Source organism: Callorhinchus milii, unplaced genomic scaffold (assembly GCF_018977255.1).
Source record: "Callorhinchus milii isolate IMCB2004 unplaced genomic scaffold, IMCB_Cmil_1.0 Scaffold174, whole genome shotgun sequence".
In the NCBI taxonomy this organism is placed as follows: Eukaryota; Metazoa; Chordata; class Chondrichthyes; order Chimaeriformes; family Callorhinchidae; genus Callorhinchus; species Callorhinchus milii.
Genome location: NW_024704915.1, coordinates 48,442 through 63,679, shown reverse-complemented (window position 1 = coordinate 63,679; position 15,238 = coordinate 48,442).

The window sequence follows — 15,238 nt, the reverse complement described above, 5'->3', positions numbered from 1 at the left end:
ATGACTTAGCTCTCCTGCTTTCTCGAGAACGTGCTTTTTTCGTCGGATGAAACTTCCACAGGCTTTTCCAGCAGATTTGCACGTGCACTCAAAAAAGTCAAAATTTTTACACATAGACCCCATCAAACGGGAGAAATTGGCCGGGATTGCTCTCATGTGCGTTACGGGGCATCGTTTCTGTCGCGCCGAATTCCATCGAGCTGGGAAATCGCTCATTTTTGTGTCGCCAAATATCGTACGAACGCCGTGAAACTTCCACAGGCTTTTCCAGCAGATTTGCACGTGCACTCAAAAAAGTCAAAATTTTTACACATAGACCCCATCAAACGGGAGAAATTGGCCGGGATTGCTCTCATGTGCGTTACGGGGCATCGTTTCTGTCGCGCCGAATTCCATCGAGCTGGGAAATCGCTCATTTTTGTGTCGCCAAATATCGTACGAACGCCGTGAAACTTCCACAGGCTTTTCCAGCAGATTTGCACGTGCACTCAAAAAAGTCAAAATTTTTACACATAGACCCCATCAAACGGGAGAAATTGGCCGGGATTGCTCTCATGTGTGTCACGGGGCATCGTTTCTCTCGCACCGAATTCCCTCGGGCTGGCAAAATGCTCTTTTGCTTTGCTCCCCCCCCCCCCCCCCGACAGACGCGTATATTAAAATAGCATAGAAATTGCAGGTTTAAAAAATGTCACTTTGTCAGACACCCACCGACCTAGGGGCGGCTCACCTAACCGTATTTTTCCGGCCGAGTCCTCCCGGTACCTCACTGGGATGTGTCGGCGTGCTCTTTTAGGACAAGGAAGCTGCTGTTTTAGCAGCGTCGGAATAAGATGCTCGAAAAGAAGTCACACGAGTGTGTTCGGTCCTTTTAGGAGCCGTGGTACCCATGGCTGGCACCAGGACAAAGCCTTGTCTCAAGGGCTGACTTTCAGTAGATCGCAGCGAGGAAGCTGCTCTGCTACTTACTTGCCCTCCAATGGAGAATTTAAAGTGTACTCATTCCAATTACAGGGCCTCGAAAGAGTCCTGTATTGTTATTTTTCGTCTCTACCTCCCCGAGTCGGGAGTGGGTAATTTGCACGCCTGCTGCCTTCCTTGGATGTGGTAGCCGTTTCTCAGGCTCCCTCTCCAGAATCGAACCCTGATTCCCCATTACCCGTGGTCACCATGGTAGGCACGGAGCCTGCCATCGTAAGTTGATAGGGCAGACATTCGAAAGATACGTCGCCAGCACCAGGGCCGTGCGATCTGCCCACGTGGTTATCCAGAGTCACCAAAGCGTCCGGGCAAGCCCGGATTGGTTTTGGTCTAATAAGTGCACGCATCCCCGGAGGTCAGCGCTCGTCAGCATGTATTAGCTCTAGAATTACCACAGTTATCCAAGCAACGGTCGAGCGATCAAAGGAACCATAACTGATTTAATGAGCCATTCGCAGTTTCACTGTAACATCCGTTTGCACGCAGACATGCATGGCTTAATCGTTGAGACAAGCATATGCTACTGGCAGGATCAACCAGGTAGCTGGCGGCTTTCGACTCTCCACTCGCCAAAAGCACGCCATGGTGACCAGGCGCCCAGCCCAAAGGCTCGCCTGGCTCCCACACAGCGTTTGTGGGCCCCAGCCTGCCCAAGTAGGGCAGGCAGGAGTCACTCTCCTGAGGCAAGCATGCACCCAGGCAGAGGAGAGTCCCCACACGCGTCCAAATTCGGACGGACAGGACCCCCACGCACACCATGTAAACACACCTTTTGGCACGGACTTCACACAACACAAACCACCACAAGGAGGGGCCTCGCGTTGTCGTGTATGCTCCGTTTGGCAACCTGACGATGCTGAAAGCTCACAAAACACAGGGCTTCCCACAAGGCCAGCCACTTTGAGGCAGCTGTAAGCGCACCACACACACCCTACGTGGGGTGGGAGGGAAGGAGCAGGGGTCGACCCCACATGCCTGCAAACCTCTAGAGCGGCCTTACAATGCTCGCTACTCTCTGGACCGGCAAAGGCAATTGAAACCAACCCTAATTCTTGCACAGTTGGCAGCTTTCCTTGGCACAAGACCGAACAGCGCAGCGAACCCGTGCAGCACCAACCCAAGGGGACAGCCTTCCCCACACACTCTGGAGGAGAAGAGGCTCCTCGGGCTGAGTCACACAGCTCAAGATACTCGCTCATTCACGGAAACCTTGGGAAACAACACCTGCTGACACACACCACTTATGCATCGCATGAAGATTGCCATTGTCCATACACTTGTGCAGGTGCGATGGAAATATTTTCTCGTTTTGGTGCATGCTATATTTTTACAGACAGCTACCGACAAACGGTAGAAATTGGCGGGGATAGGCCTCAGACATTACCCAAAGCTCCGGGAACGTGAGCGATGCAAGACGAATGGGCATTTTAAAGCAGATCTATGGCAGTTAAATTTCGATTTAAAGCTTTCGTGACTGCAGGGATTCATCTTCTTGGTTCTTGCAGCAGCAGCAGCAACTGCAGCAGCAGCAGAAACTGCAGCAGCAGCAGCAACTGCTGCAGCAGCAGTAACTGCAGCTCCCTTTGATGCTGTTAATCCTGCATAATGCTCATGCATATGCAGTACTAATCACATTCCTGCATTTCCCATAAATATGCTAAATTCATCTTCTTGTTTCTTTCGGTAAAGTCACGTAGAAGGGAAGTAATAAAATAATAAAAATAAAACATAATAAAACAATTTTATTTTTATTATTTTATTACTTCCCTTCTACGTGACTTTACCGAAAGAAACAAGAAGATGAATCCCTGCAGTCACGAAAGCTTTAAATCGAAATTTATGCTAAATTCCTTTTGATATGCAAATTCCTTTGTCAATGCGCCCAGCTTATATATATGCTCCAAGCTCGTGTGCTGTTTCATTCAGACTCTGTCGCCTCGACGGACCTGGTTTTCACCTGAGGACGGCTGCTTGCGTTGTGGCCGAAACGTCGTGAGAATTGTTTTATTATGTTTTATTTTTATTATTTTATTACTTCCCTTCTACGTGACTTTACCGAAAGAACCAAGAAGACAGATCTATGGCAGTTACTGACAGTGCCTGGCGTGGGTTACTTGTCTCCGTTGTCGAGAGGGGAAGACGACCCATGTATATGTAAAGGGCGATTTTTTAGCAACCGTTAAGGCTGTCTTTCCCCTTCACTTGTATCGAGAGGGAAGCGAAGAACATGTATGGCGTGTACGTTTTTTACGAATTTTCAAGAGCAATCTAACGACATGAATTGCGAATACGTTTTTTGAACAATTTTATTCCTTTCCCAAAACATCGAGTGTTAGTGTATAAAACCGCTAGAGAAAATAAATTGGCAGGCGAAACTTAAAAAGGAGAGACCCATGAACAGCATGGCCAGGCGGCTCACGTCGACGTTTTCCCCCGAGCAAAGTCCGCCGAGACCCCCTGTATCCCACGGGGATGTACTGGCGTGCGCTTAAAGGTTGATGCCGCTCTGTTACTTGGGAAACGAACCACAAGCCAAATCCAGCTAATTTGTGAATGACTTAGCTCTCCTGCTTTCTCGAGAACGTGCTTTTTTCGTCGGATGAAACTTCCACAGGCTTTTCCAGCAGATTTGCACGTGCACTCAAAAAAGTCAAAATTTTTACACATAGACCCCATCAAACGGGAGAAATTGGCCGGGATTGCTCTCATGTGCGTTACGGGGCATCGTTTCTGTCGCGCCGAATTCCATCGAGCTGGGAAATCGCTCATTTTTGTGTCGCCAAATATCGTACGAACGCCGTGAAACTTCCACAGGCTTTTCCAGCAGATTTGCACGTGCACTCAAAAAAGTCAAAATTTTTACACATAGACCCCATCAAACGGGAGAAATTGGCCGGGATTGCTCTCATGTGCGTTACGGGGCATCGTTTCTGTCGCGCCGAATTCCATCGAGCTGGGAAATCGCTCATTTTTGTGTCGCCAAATATCGTACGAACGCCGTGAAACTTCCACAGGCTTTTCCAGCAGATTTGCACGTGCACTCAAAAAAGTCAAAATTTTTACACATAGACCCATCAAACGGGAGAAATTGGCCGGGATTGCTCTCATGTGTGTCACGGGGCATCGTTTCTCTCGCACCGAATTCCCTCGGGCTGGCAAAATGCTCTTTTGCTTTGCTCCCCCCCCCCCCCCGACAGACGCGTATATTAAAATAGCATAGAAATTGCAGGTTTAAAAAATGTCACTTTGTCAGACACCCACCGACCTAGGGGCGGCTCACCTAACCGTATTTTTCCGGCCGAGTCCTCCCGGTACCTCACTGGGATGTGTCGGCGTGCTCTTTTAGGACAAGGAAGCTGCTGTTTTAGCAGCGTCGGAATAAGATGCTCGAAAAGAAGTCACACGAGTGTGTTCGGTCCTTTTAGGAGCCGTGGTACCCATGGCTGGCACCAGGACAAAGCCTTGTCTCAAGGGCTGACTTTCAGTAGATCGCAGCGAGGAAGCTGCTCTGCTACTTACTTGCCCTCCAATGGAGAATTTAAAGTGTACTCATTCCAATTACAGGGCCTCGAAAGAGTCCTGTATTGTTATTTTTCGTCTCTACCTCCCCGAGTCGGGAGTGGGTAATTTGCACGCCTGCTGCCTTCCTTGGATGTGGTAGCCGTTTCTCAGGCTCCCTCTCCAGAATCGAACCCTGATTCCCCATTACCCGTGGTCACCATGGTAGGCACGGAGCCTGCCATCGTAAGTTGATAGGGCAGACATTCGAAAGATACGTCGCCAGCACCAGGGCCGTGCGATCTGCCCACGTGGTTATCCAGAGTCACCAAAGCGTCCGGGCAAGCCCGGATTGGTTTTGGTCTAATAAGTGCACGCATCCCCGGAGGTCAGCGCTCGTCAGCATGTATTAGCTCTAGAATTACCACAGTTATCCAAGCAACGGTCGAGCGATCAAAGGAACCATAACTGATTTAATGAGCCATTCGCAGTTTCACTGTAACATCCGTTTGCACGCAGACATGCATGGCTTAATCGTTGAGACAAGCATATGCTACTGGCAGGATCAACCAGGTAGCTGGCGGCTTTCGACTCTCCACTCGCCAAAAGCACGCCATGGTGACCAGGCGCCCAGCCCAAAGGCTCGCCTGGCTCCCACACAGCGTTTGTGGGCCCCAGCCTGCCCAAGTAGGGCAGGCAGGAGTCACTCTCCTGAGGCAAGCATGCACCCAGGCAGAGGAGAGTCCCCACACGCGTCCAAATTCGGACGGACAGGACCCCCACGCACACCATGTAAACACACCTTTTGGCACGGACTTCACACAACACAAACCACCACAAGGAGGGGCCTCGCGTTGTCGTGTATGCTCCGTTTGGCAACCTGACGATGCTGAAAGCTCACAAAACACAGGGCTTCCCACAAGGCCAGCCACTTTGAGGCAGCTGTAAGCGCACCACACACACCCTACGTGGGGTGGGAGGGAAGGAGCAGGGGTCGACCCCACATGCCTGCAAACCTCTAGAGCGGCCTTACAATGCTCGCTACTCTCTGGACCGGCAAAGGCAATTGAAACCAACCCTAATTCTTGCACAGTTGGCAGCTTTCCTTGGCACAAGACCGAACAGCGCAGCGAACCCGTGCAGCACCAACCCAAGGGGACAGCCTTCCCACACACTCTGGAGGAGAAGAGGCTCCTCGGGCTGAGTCACACAGCTCAAGATACTCGCTCATTCACGGAAACCTTGGGAAACAACACCTGCTGACACACACCACTTATGCATCGCATGAAGATTGCCATTGTCCATACACTTGTGCAGGTGCGATGGAAATATTTTCTCGTTTTGGTGCATGCTATATTTTTACAGACAGCTACCGACAAACGGTAGAAATTGGCGGGGATAGGCCTCAGACATTACCCAAAGCTCCGGGAACGTGAGCGATGCAAGACGAATGGGCATTTTAAAGCAGATCTATGGCAGTTAAATTTCGATTTAAAGCTTTCGTGACTGCAGGGATTCATCTTCTTGGTTCTTGCAGCAGCAGCAGCAACTGCAGCAGCAGCAGAAACTGCAGCAGCAGCAGCAACTGCTGCAGCAGCAGTAACTGCAGCTCCCTTTGATGCTGTTAATCCTGCATAATGCACATGCATATGCAGTACTAATCACATTCCTGCATTTCCCATAAATATGCTAAATTCATCTTCTTGTTTCTTTCGGTAAAGTCACGTAGAAGGGAAGTAATAAAATAATAAAAATAAAACATAATAAAACAATTTTATTTTTATTATTTTATTACTTCCCTTCTACGTGACTTTACCGAAAGAAACAAGAAGATGAATCCCTGCAGTCACGAAAGCTTTAAATCGAAATTTATGCTAAATTCCTTTTGATATGCAAATTCCTTTGTCAATGCGCCCAGCTTATATATATGCTCCAAGCTCGTGTGCTGTTTCATTCAGACTCTGTCGCCTCGACGGACCTGGTTTTCACCTGAGGACGGCTGCTTGCGTTGTGGCCGAAACGTCGTGAGAATTGTTTTATTATGTTTTATTTTTATTATTTTATTACTTCCCTTCTACGTGACTTTACCGAAAGAACCAAGAAGACAGATCTATGGCAGTTACTGACAGTGCCTGGCGTGGGTTACTTGTCTCCGTTGTCGAGAGGGGAAGACGACCCATGTATATGTAAAGGGCGATTTTTTAGCAACCGTTAAGGCTGTCTTTCCCCTTCACTTGTATCGAGAGGGAAGCGAAGAACATGTATGGCGTGTACGTTTTTTTACGAATTTTCAAGAGCAATCTAACGACATGAATTGCGAATACGTTTTTTGAACAATTTTATTCCTTTCCCAAAACATCGAGTGTTAGTGTATAAAACCGCTAGAGAAAATAAATTGGCAGGCGAAACTTAAAAGGAGAGACCCATGAACAGCATGGCCAGGCGGCTCACGTCGACGTTTTCCCCCGAGCAAAGTCCGCCGAGACCCCCTGTATCCCACGGGGATGTACTGGCGTGCGCTTAAAGGTTGATGCCGCTCTGTTACTTGGGAAACGAACCACAAGCCAAATCCAGCTAATTTGTGAATGACTTAGCTCTCCTGCTTTCTCGAGAACGTGCTTTTTTCGTCGGATGAAACTTCCACAGGCTTTTCCAGCAGATTTGCACGTGCACTCAAAAAAGTCAAAATTTTTACACATAGACCCCATCAAACGGGAGAAATTGGCCGGGATTGCTCTCATGTGCGTTACGGGGCATCGTTTCTGTCGCGCCGAATTCCATCGAGCTGGGGAAATCGCTCATTTTTTGTGTCGCCAAATATCGTACGAACGCCGTGAAACTTCCACAGGCTTTTCCAGCACACATAGACCCCATCAAACGGGAGAATTGGCCGGGATTGCTCTCATGTGCGTTACGGGCATCGTTTCTGTCGCGCCGAATTCCTCGGCTGGGAATCGCTCATTTTTGTGTTGTCGAAGCCGTGAACTTCCACAGGCTTTTCCAGCAGATTCACGTGCACTCAAAAAGTCAAAACAATAGAATCAAACGGGAGAAATTGGCCGGGATTGCTCTCATGTGTGTCACGGGGCATCGTTTCTCTCGCACCGAATTCCCTCGGGCTGGCAAAATGCTCTTTTGCTTTGCTCCCCCCCCCCCCCCGACAGACGCGTATATTAAAATAGCATAGAAATTGCAGGTTTAAAAAATGTCACTTTGTCAGACACCCACCGACCTAGGGCGGCTCACCTAACCGTATTTTTCCGGCCGAGTCCTCCCGGTACCTCACTGGGATGTGTCGGCGTGCTCTTTTAGGACAAGGAAGCTGCTGTTTTAGCAGCGTCGGAATAAGATGCTCGAAAAGAAGTCACACGAGTGTGTTCGGTCCTTTTAGGAGCCGTGGTACCCATGGCTGGCACCAGGACAAAGCCTTGTCTCAAGGGCTGACTTTCAGTAGATCGCAGCGAGGAAGCTGCTCTGCTACTTACTTGCCCTCCAATGGAGAATTTAAAGTGTACTCATTCCAATATACAGGGCCTCGAAAGAGTCCTGTATTGTTATTTTTCGTCTCTACCTCCCGAGTCGGGAGTGGGTAATTTTGCACGCCTGCTGCCTTCCTTGGATGTGGTAGCCGTTTCTCAGGCTCCCTCTCCAGAATCGAACCCTGATTCCCCATTACCCGTGGTCACCATGGTAGGCACGGAGCCTGCCATCGTAAGTTGATAGGGCAGACATTCGAAAGATACGTCGCCAGCACCAGGGCCGTGCGATCTGCCCACGTGGTTATCCAGAGTCACCAAAGCGTCCGGGCAAGCCCGGATTGGTTTTGGTCTAATAAGTGCACGCATCCCCGGAGGTCAGCGCTCGTCAGCATGTATTAGCTCTAGAATTACCACAGTTTATCCAAGCAACGGTCGAGCGATCAAAGGAACCATAACTGATTTAATGAGCCATTCGCAGTTTCACTGTAACATCCGTTTGCACGCAGACATGCATGGCTTAATCGTTGAGACAAGCATATGCTACTGGCAGGATCAACCAGGTAGCTGGCGGCTTTCGACTCTCCACTCGCCAAAAGCACGCCATGGTGACCAGGCGCCCAGCCCAAAGGCTCGCCTGGCTCCCACACAGCGTTTGTGGGCCCCAGCCTGCCAAGTAGGGCAGGCAGGAGTCACTCTCCTGAGGCAAGCATGCACCCAGGCAGAGGAGAGTCCCCCACGCGTCCAAATTCGGACGGACAGGACCCCCACGCACACCATGTAAACACACCTTTTTGGCACGGACTTCACACAACACAAACCACCACAAGGAGGGGCCTCGCGTTGTCGTGTATGCTCCGTTTGGCAACCTGACGATGCTGAAAGCTCACAAAACACAGGGCTTCCCACAGGCCAGCCACTTTGAGGCAGCTGTAAGCGCACCACACACACCCTACGTGGGGTGGGAGGGAAGGAGCAGGGGTCGACCCACATTGCCTGCAAACCTCTAGAGCGGCCTTACAATGCTCGCTACTCTCTGGACCGGCAAAGGCAATTGAAACCAACCCTAATTCTTGCACAGTTGGCAGCTTTCCTTGGCACAAGACCGAACAGCGCAGCGAACCCGTGCAGCACCAACCCAAGGGGACAGCCTTCCCCACACACTCTGGAGGAGAAGAGGCTCCTCGGGCTGAGTCACACAGCTCAAGATACTCGCTCATTCACGGAAACCTTGGGAAACAACACCTGCTGACACACACCACTTATGCATCGCATGAAGATTGCCATTGTCCATACACTTGTGCAGGTGCGATGGAAATATTTTCTCGTTTTGGTGCATGCTATATTTTTACAGACAGCTACCGACAAACGGTAGAAATTGGCGGGGATAGGCCTCAGACATTACCCAAAGCTCCGGGAACGTGTGCGATGCAAGACGAATGGGCATTTTAAAGCAGATCTATGGCAGTTAAATTTCGATTTAAAGCTTTCGTGACTGCAGGGATTCATCTTCTTGGTTCTTGCAGCAGCAGCAGCAACTGCAGCAGCAGCAGAAACTGCAGCAGCAGCAGCAACTGCTGCAGCAGCAGTACTGCAGCTCCTTTGATGCTGTTAATCCTGTAATGACATGCATATGCAGTACTAATCACATTCCTGCATTTCCATAATATGCTAATTCATCTTCTTGTTTCTTTCGGTAAAGTCACGTAGAAGGGAAGTAATAAATAATAAAATAAAACATAATAAAACAATTTTTTTTTATTATTTTATTACTTCCCTTCTACGTGACTTTACCGAAGAAACAAGAGATGAATCCCTGCAGTCACGAAAGCTTTAAATCGAAATTTATGCTAAATTCCTTTTGATATGCAAATTCCTTTGTCAATGCGCCAGCTTATATATATGCTCCAAGCTCGTGTGCTGTTTCATTCGACTCTGTCGCCTCGACGGACCTGGTTTTCACCTGAGGACGGCTGCTTGCGTGTGGCCGAAACGTCGTGAGAATTGTTTTATGTGTTTTATTTTTTTATTTTATTACTTCCTTCTACGTGACTTTACCGAAAGAACAAGAGACAGATCTATGGCAGTTACTGACAGTGCCTGGCGTGGTTACTTGTCTCCGTTGTCGAGGGGAAGACGACCCATGTATGTAAGGGCGATTTTTTAGCAACCGTTAAGGCTGTCTTTCCCTTCACTTGTATCGAGGGAGCGAAGAACATGTATGGCGTGTACGTTTTTTTACGAATTTTCAAGAGCAATCTAACGACTGAATTGCGAATACGTTTTTTGAACAATTTTTTCCTTTCCCAAAACATGTGTTAGTGTATAAAACCGCTAGAGAAATAATTGGCAGGCGAAACTTAAAAGGAGAGACCCATGAACAGCATGGCAGGCGGCTCACGTCGACGTTTTCCCGAGCAAAGTCCGCCGAGACCCTGTATCCCACGGGATGTACTGGCGTGCGCTTAAAGGTTGATGCGCTCTGTTACTTGGGAAACGAACCACAAGCCAAATCCAGCTAATTTGTGAATGACTTAGCTCTCTGCTTTCTCGAGAACGTGCTTTTTTCGTCGGATGAAACTTCCACAGGCTTTTCCAGCAGATTTGCACGTGCACTCAAAAAAGTCAAAATTTTTACACATAGACCCCATCAAACGGGAGAAATTGGCCGGGATTGCTCTCATGTGCGTTACGGGGCATCGTTTCTGTCGCGCCGAATTCCATCGAGCTGGGAATCGCTCATTTTTGTGTCGCCAAATATCGTACGAACGCCGTGAAACTTCCACAGGCTTTTCCAGCAGATTTGCACGTGCACTCAAAAAGTCAAAATTTTTACACATAGACCCATCAAACGGGAGAAATTGGCCGGGATTGCTCTCATGTGCGTTACGGGGCATCGTTTCTGTCGCCGAATTCCATCGAGCTGGGAAATCGCTCATTTTTGTGTCGCCAAATATCGTACGAACGCCGTGAAACTTCCACAGGCTTTTCCAGCAGATTTGCACGTGCACTCAAAAAGTCAAAATTTTTACACATAGACCCCATCAAACGGGAGAAATTGGCCGGGATTGTCTCATGTGTGTCACGGGGCATCGTTTCTCTCGCACCGAATTCCCTCGGGCTGGCAAATGCTCTTTTGCTTTGCTCCCCCCCCCCCCCGACAGACGCGTATATTAAATAGCATAGAAATTGCAGGTTTAAAAAATGTCACTTTGTCAGACACCCACCGACCTAGGGGCGGCTCACCTACCGTATTTTTCCGGCCGAGTCCTCCGGTACCTCACTGGGTGTGTCGGCGTGCTCTTTTAGGACAAGGAAGCTGTGTTTTAGCAGCGTCGGAATAAGATGCTCGAAAAGAAGTCACACGAGTGTGTTCGGTCCTTTAGGAGCCGTGGTACCATGGCTGGCACCAGGACAAAGCCTTGTCTCAAGGGCTGACTTTCAGTAGATCGCAGCGAGGAAGCTGCTCTGCTACTTACTTGCCCTCCAATGGAGAATTTAAAGTGTACTCATTCCAATTACAGGGCCTCGAAAGAGTCCTGTATGTTATTTTTCGTCTCTCTCCCCGAGTCGGGAGTGGGTAATTTGCACGCCTGCTGCCTTCCTTGGATGTGGTAGCCGTTTCTCAGGCTCCCTCTCCAGAATCGAACCCTGATTCCCCATTACCGTGGTCACCATGGTAGGCACGGAGCCTGCCATCGTAAGTTGATAGGGCAGACATTCGAAAGATACGTCGCAGCACCAGGGCCGTGCGATCTGCCACGTGGTTATCCAGAGTCACCAAAGCGTCCGGGCAAGCCCGGATTGGTTTTGGTCTAATAAGTGCACGCATCCCCGGAGGTCAGCGCTCGTCAGCATGTATTAGCTCTAGAATTACCACAGTTATCCAAGCAACGGTCGAGCGATCAAAGGAACCATAACTGATTTAATGAGCCATTCGCAGTTTCACTGTAACATCCGTTTGCACGCAGACATGCATGGCTTAATCGTTGAGACAAGCATATGCTACTGGCAGGATCAACCAGGTAGCTGGCGGCTTTCGACTCTCCACTCGCCAAAAGCACGCCATGGTGACCAGGCGCCCAGCCCAAAGGCTCGCCTGGCTCCCACACAGCGTTTGTGGGCCCCAGCCTGCCCAAGTAGGCAGGCAGGAGTCACTCTCCTGAGGCAAGCATGCACCCAGGCAGAGGAGAGTCCCCACACGCGTCCAAATTCGGACGGACAGGACCCCCACGCACCATGTAAACACACCTTTTGGCACGGACTTCACACACACAAACCACCACAAGGGGGCCTCGCGTTGTCGTGTATGCTCCGTTTGGCAACCTGACGATGCTGAAAGCTCACAAAACACAGGGCTTCCACAAGGCCAGCCACTTTGAGGCAGCTGTAAGCGCACCACACACCCTACGTGGGTGGGAGGGAAGAGCAGGGGTCGACCCCACATGCCTGCAAACCTCTAGAGCGGCCTTACAATGCTCGCTACTCTCTGGACCGGCAAAGGCAATTGAAACCAACCCTAATTCTTGCACAGTTGGCAGCTTTCCTTGGCACAAGACCGAACAGCGCAGCGAACCCGTGCAGCACCAACCCAAGGGACAGCCTTCCCCACACACTCTGGAGGAGAAGAGGCTCCTCGGGCTGAGTCACACAGCTCAAGATACTCGCTCATTCACGGAAACCTTGGGAAACAACACCTGCTGACACACACCACTTATGCATCGCATGAAGATTGCCATTGTCCATACACTTGTGCAGGTGCGATGGAAATATTTTCTCGTTTTGGGCATGCTATATTTTTACAGACAGCTACGACAAACGGTGAAATTGGCGGGGATAGGCCTCAGACATTACCCAAAGCTCCGGGAACGTGAGCGATGCAAGACGAATGGGCATTTTAAAGCAGATCTATGGCAGTTAAATTTCGATTTAAAGCTTTCGTGACTGCAGGGATTCATCTTCTTGGTTCTTGCAGCAGCAGCAGCAACTGCAGCAGCAGCAGAAACTGCAGCAGCAGCAGCAACTGCTGCAGCAGCAGTAACTGCAGCTCCCTTTGATGCTGTTAATCCTGCATAATGCACTGCATATGCAGTACTAATCACATTCCTGCATTTCCCATAAATATGCTAAATTCATCTTCTTGTTCTTTCGGTAAAGCCACGTAGAAGGAAATAATCAAATAATATAATTCAAATAAAACATAATAAAACAATTTTATTTTTATTATTTTATTACTTCCCTTCTACGTGACTTACCGAAAGAAACAAGAAGATGAATCCCTGCAGTCACGAAAGCTTTAAATCGAAATTTATGCTAAATTCTTTTGATATGCAAATTCCTTTGTCAATGCGCCCAGCTTATATATATGCTCCAAGCTCGTGTGTGCTGTTTCATTCAGACTCTGTCGCCTCGACGGACCTGGTTTTCACCTGAGGACGGCTGCTTGCGTTGTGGCCGAAACGTCGTGAGAATTGTTTTATTATGTTTTATTTTTATTATTTTATTACTTCCCTTCTACGTGACTTTACCGAAAGAACCAAGAAGACAGATCTATGGCAGTTACTGACAGTGCCTGGCGTGGGACTTGTCTCCGTTGTCGAGAGGGGAAGACGACCCATGTATATGTAAAGGGCGATTTTTAGCAACCGTTAAGGCGTCTTCCCCTTCACTTGTATCGAGAGGGAAGCGAAGAACATGTATGGCGTGTACGTTTTTTTTACGAATTTTCAAGAGCAATCTAACGACATGAATGCGAATACGTTTTTGAACAATTTATTCCTTTCCCAACATCGAGTGTTAGTGTAAAAACCGCTAGAGAAAATAAATTGGCAGGCGAACTTAAAAAGGAGAGACCCATGAACAGCATGGCCAGGCGGCTCACGTCGACGTTTTCCCGAGCAAAGTCCGCCGAGACCCCTGTATCCACGGGGATGTACTGGCGTGCGCTTAAAGGTTGATGCCGCTCTGTTACTTGGGAACGAACACAAGCCAAATCCAGCTAATTTGGAATGACTTAGCTCCTGCTCTTCTCGAGAACGTGCTTTTTCGCGGATGAAACTTCACAGGCTTTCCAGCAGATTTGCTCGTGCACCCAAAAAAGTCAAAATTTTTACACATAGACCCCATCAAACGGTAGAAATTGGCCGGATTGCTCTCATGTGCGTTACGGGGCCTCGTTTCTCTCGCTCCGAATTCCCTCGAGCTGGGAAATCGCTCATTTTTGTGTCGCCAAATATCGTACGAACGCCGTGAAACTTCCACAGGCTTTTCCAGCAGATTTGCTCGTGCACCAAAAAAGTCAAAATTTTTACACATAGACCCCATCAAACGGGAGAAATTGGCCGGGATTGCTCTCATGTGTGTCACGGGGCATCGTTTCTCTCGCACCGAATTCCCTCGGGCTGGCAAAATGCTCTTTTGCTTTGCTCCCCCCCCCCCCCCGACAGACGCGTATATTAAAATAGCATAGAAATTGCAGGTTTAAAAAATGTCACTTTGTCAGACACCCACCGACCTGGGCGGCTCACCTAACCGTATTTTTCCGGCCGAGTCTCCCGGTACCTCACTGGGATGTGTCGGCGTGCTCTTTAGGACAAGGAAGCTGCTGTTTTAGCAGCGTCGGAATAAGATGCTCGAAAAAGAAGTCACACGAGTGTGTTCGGTCCTTTTAGGAGCCGTGGTACCCATGGCTGGCACCAGGAAAAGCCTTGTCTCAAGGGCTGACTTTCAGTAGATCGCAGCGAGGAAGCTGCTCTGCTACTTACTTGCCCTCCAATGGAGAATTTAAAGTGTACTCATTCCAATTACAGGGCCTCGAAAGAGTCCTGTATTGTTATTTTTCGTCTCTACCTCCCCGAGTCGGGAGTGGGTAATTTGCACGCCTGCTGCCTTCCTTGGATGTGGTAGCCGTTTCTCAGGCTCCCTCTCCAGAATCGAACCCTGATTCCCCATTACCCGTGGTCACCATGGTAGGCACGGAGCCTGCCATCGTAAGTTGATAGGGCAGACATTCGAAAGATACGTCGCCAGCACCGGGCCGTGCGATCTGCCCACGTGGTTATCCAGAGTCACCAAAGCGTCCGGGCAAGCCCGGATTGGTTTTGGTCTAATAAGTGCACGCATCCCCGGAGGTCAGCGCTCGTCAGCATGTATTAGCTCTAGAATTACCACAGTTATCCAAGCAACGGTCGAGCGATCAAAGGAACCATTAACTGATTTAATGAGCCATTCGCAGTTTCACTGTAACATCCGTTTGCACGCAGACATGCATGGCTTTAATCGTT